Source organism: Neovison vison, chromosome 11, assembly GCF_020171115.1.
Source record: "Neovison vison isolate M4711 chromosome 11, ASM_NN_V1, whole genome shotgun sequence".
Classification (NCBI taxonomy): domain Eukaryota; kingdom Metazoa; phylum Chordata; class Mammalia; order Carnivora; family Mustelidae; genus Neogale; species Neogale vison.
In genome coordinates this window covers 134,204,482-134,214,443 of record NC_058101.1, presented here as the reverse complement: position 1 = coordinate 134,214,443, position 9,962 = coordinate 134,204,482, and positions in this window count along the sequence as shown.

The following is a 9,962-nucleotide window of genomic DNA, read 5'->3' as shown; positions in this document are numbered from 1 at the left end:
TAAGTATGTCCCAAACTATATGACTTCATGGAATTCCATACCAAAAGCATGAATTTTTATTACTGATTAAATTCTAAAACTAGTTTTTTTTTAATCGCTTCTATATCAGTGTTGTGTCTTTTTTATTTCTTTTTTTAATTTTTTTATTTATTTTTATTTTTTTTTCCAATTTATTTATTTTCAGAAAAACAGTATTCATTATTTTTTCACCACACCCAGTGCTCCATGCAAGCCGTGCCCTCTATAATACCCACCACCTGGTACCCCAACCTCCCACCCCCCCGCCACTAGTTTTTTTTTTTTATTGATGTAGTCCTTGAAGCAACTGCCAGGAAACTAACTTTGGAAAACAAAGACAAACTATTATCAAAACATCTTGGTTAAAAAGGAGAAAACCTCTTAAAAGTAGCCATGTCTCAGAAGAGGTGACATGAATGATAAACTTTCCATCCCCTACTTGTCATGCCATAAAAATACCTTCTTATTATATTTTCTGAACCATCTATTCCATGTTCTGATACTTCCTGAGATGTTACCTGTTGGATTTAATAAAAATTCACTTTTTCAAATGTGAGGACCTCAGAAAGGATCTGTAATCCATAGGTACACTAAACATGTGTGATCCTTGCCTACCGGAAATTAAATGTGTGTGTGTGTGTGTGTGTGTGTGTGTGTGTGTAAGTGAGAGAGACAATTACATTATATATATATATATATGTATATATACACATATATATATAAACACACACACATATACACACATATATATCTATATTAACATGAATATAATAACAATTATATTTATGTGACAATTCATTATTGTCTTTGTCCATTTTGATTATTATGGATGGTCAGAAGAAAGAAAAGGCACCATTTGCTTAAATCCCCAAAATTACTTATAGGAATTAAACTTTTTTTTTAAAGTTTTATTTATTTATTTGACACAGAGAGAGAGAGAGATCACAAGTAGGTAGAGAAGCAGGCAGAGAGAGAGGAGGAAGCAAGCTCCCTCCTGAGCAGAGAGCCTGATGTGGGCCTCGGATCCCAGGACCCTGAGACCATGACCTGAGCTGAAGGCAGAGGCTTAACCCACTGAGCCACCCAGGTGCCCAATCTTTTATTTTTTATTAAAGAATTATTTACAGTGGCATAGTGGTCAGTTAGCCAGAATTTTCTAAAGGACTTGAGACATATTTAACAATAGCTTCATTAATTGCATTTTTGTTAAAATGACAATTTTTTTTAATTAACACACAAAGTATTATTACCCCAAGGATACAGGTCTGTGAATCACCAGGTTTATACACTTCACAGCACTCATCATAGCACATACCCTCCCCAATGTCCATACTCCACCACCCTCTCCCTACCTCTTCCCTGGCAACCCTCAGTTTTGTGAGATTAAGAGTCTATTATGGTTTTTCTCCCTCCTGATCCCATCTTGTTTCATATATTCTTTCCCTACACCCAAACCCCCCATGTTGCATCTCCACTTCCTCATATCAGGGAGAAGATATGATAATTGTCTTTCTCTGATTGACTTATTTCACCAAATATAATACCCCTCTAGTTCCATCCATGTCATCTCAAATGGCAAGATTTCATTTCTTTTGATGGCTGCATAGTATTCCATTGTATATATATACCACCTCTTCTTTATCCATTCATCTGTTGATGGACATCTAGGTTCTTTCCATTGCTTGGCTATTGTGGACATTGCTGCTATAAATATTCGGGTGCACGTGTCCCTTTGGATCACTACATTTGTATCTTTAGGGTAAATACCCAGTAGTGCATTTGCGGGGTCATAGGGTAGCTCTATTTTCAACTTTTTGAGGAACCTCTGTACTGTTTTCCAGAGTGGCTGCACCAGCTTGCATTCCCACCAACAGTGTAGGAGGTTTCCCCTTTCTCCGCATCCTCACCAGTATCTGTCATTTCCTGACGTTAATTTTAGCCATTCTGACTGGTGTGAGGTGATCTCTCATTGTGGTTTTGATTTGTATTTCCCTGATGCCAAGTGATGTGGAGCACTTTTTCATGTGCCTGTTGGCCATCTGGATGTCTTCTTGCAAAAATGTCTGTTCATATCCTCTGCCCATTTCTTGATTGGATTATTTGTTCCGTGGGTGTTGAGTTTGCTAAGCTCTTTACAGATTTTGGATACTAGCCCTTTATCTGATATGTTGTTTGCAAATATCTTCTCCCATTCTGTCATTGTCTTTTGGTTTTGTTAACTGTTTCCTTTGCTGTGCAAAAGCTTTTGATCTTGATGAAATCCCAATAGTTCATTTTTGCCGTTGCTTCCCTTGCCTTTGGCGATGTTCCTATCGAGAAGTTGTTGCGGCTGAGGTCGAAGAGATTGCTGCCTGTATTCTTCTCAAGTATTTTGATGGATTCCTTTCTCACATTGAGGTCCTTCATCCATTTTAAGTCTATTTCATATGTGGTATAAGGAAATGGTTCAGTTTCATTTTTCTGCATGTGATGTCCAATTTTCCCAACACCATTTATTGAAGAGACTGTCTTTTTTTCATTGGACATTCTTTCCTGCTTTGTTGAAGATGAGTTGACCATATAGTTGAGGGTCTATTTCTGGGCTCTCTATTCTGTTCCATTGATCTATGTGTCTATTCGTGGGCCAGAACCATACTGTCTTGATGATGACAGCTTTGTAATAGAGCTTGAAGTCTGGAATTGTGATGCTACCAACTTTGGCTTTCTTTTTCAATATTTCTCTGGTTATTTGAGGTCTTTTCTGATTCTATACAAGTTTTAGAATTATTTGTTCCATTTCTTTGAAAAAACTGGATGGGATTTTGATAGGGATTGCATTAAATGTGTATTTGCTTTAGGTAGCATAGACATTTTCACAATATTTGTTCTTCCAATCCATGAGCATGGAACGTTTTTCTATTTCTTTGTGTCTTCTTCAATTTCTTTCATGAGTACTTTATAGTTTTCTGAGTACAGATCCTTTGGCTCTTTGGTTAGGTTTATTCTTAGGTATCTTACGGTTTTCGGTGCAATTGTAAGTGGGATTGATTCCTTGATTTCTCTTTCTTCTGTCTTGTTGTTGAGTAAAGAAGTGCACCTGATTTCTGTGTATTGATTTTATATCCTGACACTTTACTGAATTCCTGTACAAGTTCTAGCAGATTTAGAGTGGAGTCTTTTAGGTTTTCCACATATAGTATCATATCATGTGCAAAGAGTGAGAGTTTGACTTCTTCTTTGCCGATTTGGATGCCTTTAATTTCTTTTTGTTGTCTGATTGCTGAGGCTAGGACTTCTAGTACTATGTTGAATAGCAGTGGTGATAATGGACACGCCTGCTGTGTTCCTGACCTTAGCAGAAAAGCTCTCAGTATTTCTCCATTGAGAATGATATTTGCGGTGGGTTTTTCATAGATGGCTTTGATGATATTGAGGTATGTACCCTCTGTCCCTACACTTTGCAGAGGTTTGATCAGGAAAGGTCTCTGTACTTTGTCAAATGCTTTTTTAGCATCTATTGAGAGTATCATATGGTTCTTGTTCTTTCTTTTATTTATGTATTGTATCATAGTGATTGATTTGCAGATGTTGAACCAACCTTGAAGCCCAGGAATAAATCCCACTTGGTCACGGTGAATAATCCTTATAATGTACTGTTGGAGCCTATTGGCTAATATTTTGGTGAGAATTTTCACATCTGTGTTCATCAAGGATATTGGTCTATAATTCTCTTTTTTGATAGGATCCTTGTCTGGTTTTGGGATCATGGTAATGCTGGACTCATAATATGAGTTTGGAAGTTTACCTTCCATTTCTATTTTTTGGAACAGTTTCAGGAGAATAAGAATTAGTTCTTCTTTAAATGTTTGGTAGAATTCCCCTGGGAAGACATCTGGACTTGGGCTCTTGTTTGTTGGGAGATTTTTGATGACTGCTTTAATCTCCTTACTGGTTATGTGTCTGTTCAGGTTTTCTATTTCTTTCTGGTTCAGTTGTGGTAGTTTATATGTCTCTAGAAATGTATCAATTTCTTCCAGATTGTCAAATTTGTTGGCATAGAGTTGCTCATAGTATGTTCTTATAATTGTTTGTATTTCTTTGTTGTTGGTTGTGATCGCTCCTCTTTCATGATTTTATTTATTTGGGTCCTTTCTCTTTTCTTTTTGGGAAGTCTGGCCAGGGGTTTGTCAATTGTATTAATTCTTTCAAAGAACCTGTTCCTAGTTTTGTTGATTTGTTCTATTTTTTTAAATTTCTATTTCATTGATTTATGCTCTGATCTTTATTAATCCTCTTCTCCTGCTGTGTTTAGGCTTTCTTTGTTGTTCTTTCTCTAGCTCCTTTAAGTGTAGGGTTAGGTTGTGTATTTGAGACCTTCTTGTTTCTTGAGAAAGGCTTGTACTGCTATATATATTCCTCTCAGGTCTGCCTTTGTTGTGTCCCTCAGATTTTTTTTTTTTTTGATTTTTAAAATACTGTTTTCTTTTTCTTTTTTTTAATTTATTTTTTTAATTTTAATTTTTTTTCCAATTTATTTATTTTCAGAAAAACAGTATTCATTATTTTTTCACCACACCCAGTGCTCCATGCAAGCCGTGCCCTCTATAATACCCACCACCTGGTACCCCAACCTCCCACCGCCCCCCGCCACTTCAAACCCCTCAGACTGTTTTTCAGAGTCCATAGTCTCTCATGGTTCACCTCCCCTTCCAATTTACCCAAATTCCCTACTCCTCTCTAACACCCCTTGAACCAAGATGCCCTTCAACGGATGAATGGATAAGGAAGATGTGGTCCATATACACTATAAAGTATTATGCCTCCATCAGAAAGGATGAATACCCAACTTTTGTAGCAACATGGACGGGACTGGAAGAGATTATGCTGAGTGAAATAAGTCAAGCAGAGAGAGTCAATTATCATATGGTGTCCCTCAGATTTTAATCTGTTGTGTTTTCATTATCATTTGTTTCCATGAATTTTTTCAATTCTTCTTATTCTTCTTTAATTTCCTGGTTGACCCATTCATTCTTTAGAAGGATGCTGTTTAGTCTCCATGTATTTGGGCTCTTTCCAAATTTCCTCTTGTGATTGAGTTTTAGCTTCAGAGCATTGTGGTCTGAAAATATGCAAGGAATGATCCCAATATTTTGATACTGGTTGAGACCTTGTTTATGACGCAGGATGTGGGCTATTTTGGAGAATGTTCCATGTGTACTAGAGAAGAATATGTATTCTGTTGCTTTGGGATGAAGTGTTCTGAATATATCTGTGATGTCCATCTGGTCCAGTGTGTCATTTAAGGCCTTTATTTTCCTTTTGATCTTTTGCTTGGGTGATCTGTCCATTTCAGTGAGGGGAGTGTTAAAAGTCCCCTACTATTATTATATTATTTTTGATGTGTTTCTTTGATTTTGTTATTAATTAGTTTATGTAGTTGGCTCCTCCCATGTTAGGGGCATAGATATTTCAAATTGTTAGGTCTTCTTGTTGGACAGACCCTTTGAGTGTGACATAGTGTCCTTCCTCACTTCTTATTATAGTCTTTGTCTTAAAATCTAATTGATCTTATAAAAGGATTGCCACCCCAGTTTTCTTTTGATGTCCATTAGCATGGTAAATTGTTTTCCACCTCTCACTTTAAATGTGGAGTGTCTTTGAGTCTAAAATGAGTTTCTTGTAGACAGCATATTGATGGTTTTTGTTGTTGTTGTTATTTTTGTTTTTTTATCCATTCTGATTCCCTGTATCTTTTGATTGGGGCATTTAGCTCATTTACATTCAGGGTAACTATTGAGAGATGTGAATTTAGTGCCATTGTATTGCCTGTAAGGTGACTGTTACTGTATATTGTCTCTGTTCCTTTCTTATCTACTACTTTTAGGCTGTCTCTTTGCTTAGAGGACCCCTTTCAATATTTCCTGTAGAGCTGGTTTGGTGTTTACAAATTCTTTCAGTTTTTGTTTATCCTGGAAGCTTTTTATCTCTCCTATTTTCAATGATAACCTAGCTGGATATAGGATTCTTTGGCTGCATGTTTTTCTCGTTTAGTGCTCTGAATATATCATGCCAGTTCTTTCTGGCCTGCCAGGTTTCTTTGGATAAGTATGTTGCCAGTCTAATATTTTTACCATCGTATGTTACAGACTTCTTTCCCAGGCTGCTTTCAGGATTTTCTCTTTGTCACTAAGACTTATAAATTTAATATTAGATGGTGGGGTGTGGACCTGTTCTTATTGATTTTGAGGGATTTTGATGCTTGTTTCCTTTGCCATATTAAGGAAATTCTCTAAAATAATTCTCTCCAATATACCTTCTGCTGCCCTCTCTCTTTCTTCTTCTTTTGGGATCCCAAATACTCTAATGTTGTTTCATCTTATGGTATCACTTCTCTCTCAAATTCTCCCCTCATGGTGCAGTAGTTGTTTGTCTCTCTTTTGCTCAGCTTCTTTATTCTCTGTCATTTGGTCTTCTATGTCACTCATTCTCTCTTCTACCTCATTTATCCTAGCAGTAAGAGTCTCCCTTTTTGATTGCACCTCATTAATAGCTTTTTTAAAATTTCAACTGGGTTATATTTTAGTTATTTTATTTCTTCAGAAAGGACTTTTATTTCTCCAGACAGGGTTTCTCTAATATCTTCCATGCCTTTTTCGAGCCCAGCTAGCACCTTGAGAATCGTCATTCTGAACTCTAGATCTGACATATTACCAGTGTCCATACTGATTAGGTCCCTGGCCTTTGGTACTGCCTCTTATTCTTTTTTTTTGATGTTGTTGTGAGTTTCTCTGCCTTGTCATTTTATCAAGATAAAAATATATGAAGGAGCAAATAAAATAATAAAAGGGTGGCAAAGACCCCAGGAAAATATGCTTTAACCAAATCAGAAGAGACCCCAAATCATGGGGGAATGAAAGGGTAAAAAAGAAGTTCAGAAAAATTAAGATTAAAAAAAGAAAAAAAAGGAAAAAAATATAAAAAAGAAAAAATATATATATTATACTGGTGAATAGAACAGGGTCACCCACTTAATTTTGGGAGTATTTTGGTCTCTTAGAAGAAACTACCTCCCAAAATTTTAAAGAATGAAAAACATATATAAAGGTAAACATGGTGAATGGATGGAATATGATGATAAAGATGCAATTTTTTTTCTTAAATTTCTAAAAAAGGAGTTGATAAGATAAGTTGGTTGGGAGAATAAAGAAAAAGAAAGTGGAGAGATTTTGCTCAGGTGGAGACCAGAACAAAGCTCTGTGCTAGATTTAGGGTATAATTTGACCTATTAGAAGAAGTTGTATCCCACATTTAATTAGAAGAAAAAATCCTATTTGTATACAAAAAATAAAGTTAGATACAATGAAGGATAAAATATGAGTATAAAAATGAAGGTTCATAAAAGATTTTTTTAATGAAAGATATTGTTAAGGTAAACTAGTTAAAAAAACATTAAAAAAAGAAGAGTAAAAGTTAAAAAAAATTATCATAAGAAAAAAATAAAATTAAAACAAATTAATTAACTTTGCAAGACTAAAGAATCATGGGGAGAAAGCCATGAATTCCATGCTTTGCTTTCTAACTCTTCTGGAATTCCTCTGTTCTCTTGGTAAGTGAACTTGGTCCTGGCTAGGTTTCTTGTTTATCTTCTCGGGGAGGGGCCTGTTGTAGTGATTCTCAAGTGTCTTTGCCCGAGGTGGAATTGCACCTCCCTTACCAGGGGCCAGGCTAGGTACTCCCTTGGGTTCACTTTTGGGAGCTTTTTTCCCTGAACGCTTTCTGTAGAGTTCCGGAGGACAGGAATGAAAATGGCAGCTTCCCAATCTCCAGCCCAGAGGAGCCGAGAGCTCAGGGCCCCACTCCTCAGTGCTCCCTTGGAGAAAAACGCTCAATCACTCCCATCTCCCTGGCCTCTGACTGCACTCTGAGCTCACCCAGCCTATGACCAAGCATTCTATCTCTGGCACACAGCCCCGCCTGGAGTCTCTGAGCCCCGCAGATCCCTGCACTCTTCCAGGGGAGTCTCCCCAGGTCTTGCGGGATTCCTGCTCACAGAGCAGTGGTCTGTGCCATGGATCCCAATTTAAGGTAACCCCTAGCTGAGAGCTCATTCCTTGGCTCTGTCTCTGTAGCCGTCTTCCCTGCTCTAATACCTGCAAGCTCTGCAACACTCAGACACCCCCAATCCTTCTGTGACCCTGCAGGACCTGAGATCATGCTGTCCCCGCGTGGGCTTCACCCCGGTTTAGCCTCTGGAGTGATGTCCCTCAGTGGAGCAGACTTTTAAAAAGTTCTGATTTTGTGCTCTGTTGCTCCCTTGCTTGCCAGGAGCTGAGCTGTCCCCTCTCCCCACGGTCTATCTTCCCATTGCTTATATTCACTTCTCCACTGGTCCTTCCTTTCAGAAAGTGGTCAATTTTCTCTTTCTAGAATTGCTGCTCTTCTTCTCTTCATCTCCTGTTCGATTTGTAGGTGTTTGGAATGGTTTGATAAACTACCTAGCTGGTCTCCTGTTACCTCATGTAGTCTCAGCCTGCTACTTCTACACCATCTTGACTCCTCCCTAAAATGGCAAATTTTCCTCCTATTTGAGGACCTTTATGGAATGCTATGGGAACCCTAGCATCAGGGAGTGGCTTATACAGAATCAATACTGAAATGTTCCTATTCACCCATTGATTTTCAGACTTATTGGAAAACTAAGTATGAACAATGAAGCTAGGAGAGGGAAAGCAGTGGTGTACTGGAGTAGTGATTAATTGAGGAGAAAATGGTTGTCCATAGTTAGCAGTAGTAGATGAGATGACTTTAGCAGGATTAAATCTATGGAGAATGGAGTTTCCCTGAAGAATCTGAATTATCTGCTTTTACTAGTCAAATACTGTTTATTTTACAGTCTCTTTTTGGAACTATAAGAATTAAGAGAAATCTAGCAAATTGACATCATGTCATTGTCCCCTATCCACAGTTTTATTTTCAGTATCTCTTAGTCTTCTGTTAAATAGCTTTCCCTGGTTAAGTTTGGGAATGTGTGTGTGTGTGTGTTTAACTTAGGTTCAGGATAATCACAACTGTTAACAATAAGACATTTTTGGTCATAAGAAGTGAAAGAAACTGTACTAATTCTCAGAATATGACAGTTTTCTAATATCTCAGTTGAATTTTGTTATTAAAAAAACTAAATATGATTGCATTAATTTTGTTTTATTAGATTTTTATCACATTGAATATTATGTAGGTTTTTTTTTTGTATTTAGGTAAAATCTACAAAGACTTTTTAAACTTAGTTTGCATTGATTTGAGTAATTATATGGCACTACCAATGTTATTCCTAAAGGTCACTTTAAGCAGTTATTTCTATACCTTTGGGAGATTATGTGAAGAATTTGTACTTTTGCCAAGTTGTCCTTTTATTTACCTAAAGTGCACACATTGGCATTTAGAATGATAACCTGTCTCTGTGTTGCAGCTAGTAGGAATGCTATTTTTGTTTCCTTTTTTTAAATTGGAAGAGCCAACCTTGCTGTGAAGTGTACTGCCTGAAGATAGGACAAAAGCTACATGAAGGAACAGCTGGGAGTATGATTTGGTCTGGTATTTTACAGAGTTGCTAACATTAATGGAGATGAGGGGTTCTCTAGATAAGTTTCTTCATAGGGCTTTATTTTTTGTAAGTAGTTGCCCTTAATCACTGAAAAAAGGAACTTGCTATGGTTGTTTTCTAGATGAAGCACATAAAAATTAACTTTAGTTGATTACATAGAGAAGGAGCCAATAGCTGTATCAGAAATGAACTGATCTTAACAGATCTTAAAATAGTATTGGACAGGAATAGATTCTATAAGTCTTCATCTTAGGAAAATGTTAGTAAAGAGGTATATTAGCCAAAGGGAGGATCAGGAAGCCAGTGTTACTTGCTGCTACCCGCCCTTCCCTGTCTACTTAAACATTAAGTTCACCAAACAAAC